Here is a 353-nt window from a genome sequence, read left to right as displayed (position 1 = left end):
TGGCTTAGCCACATATAACAACCCGTGCTTACCACATAAATCACAAACTATGGCCCCAACCATGTCTAACAGCCCGTCAGCTACCCAAAGTTCTCTAGTTATAGCTCACTTTTGTACAAGGGTCACACTTAACCAAAGTGATAGTTGACCTACTCTCGATGTTCTCAGTTTGTCAAAACCGTTTTAGAAACCAATTCAAAGGCTGTCTAAGACTTTTGCTTTGAATCATTTAAAAACAAAGTTTAACAACTTTTCCAATTAACCTTACGCATTAAAAGGAATAGTGTAAATATCTATGCACAAATCGAGCTAAAATCGAAGCTCAAAACTTGCATTCAAAATTGTTTAACAAA

The sequence above is a fragment of the Theobroma umbraticum genome, unplaced genomic scaffold, assembly GCF_002168275.2.
Source record: "Theobroma umbraticum cultivar Fairchild unplaced genomic scaffold, ASM216827v3 scaffold_56.0, whole genome shotgun sequence".
In the NCBI taxonomy this organism is placed as follows: Eukaryota; Viridiplantae; Streptophyta; class Magnoliopsida; order Malvales; family Malvaceae; genus Theobroma; species Theobroma umbraticum.
The sequence above is the reverse complement of the archived record's forward strand: the minus strand, read 5'-3'. Positions refer to the sequence as shown.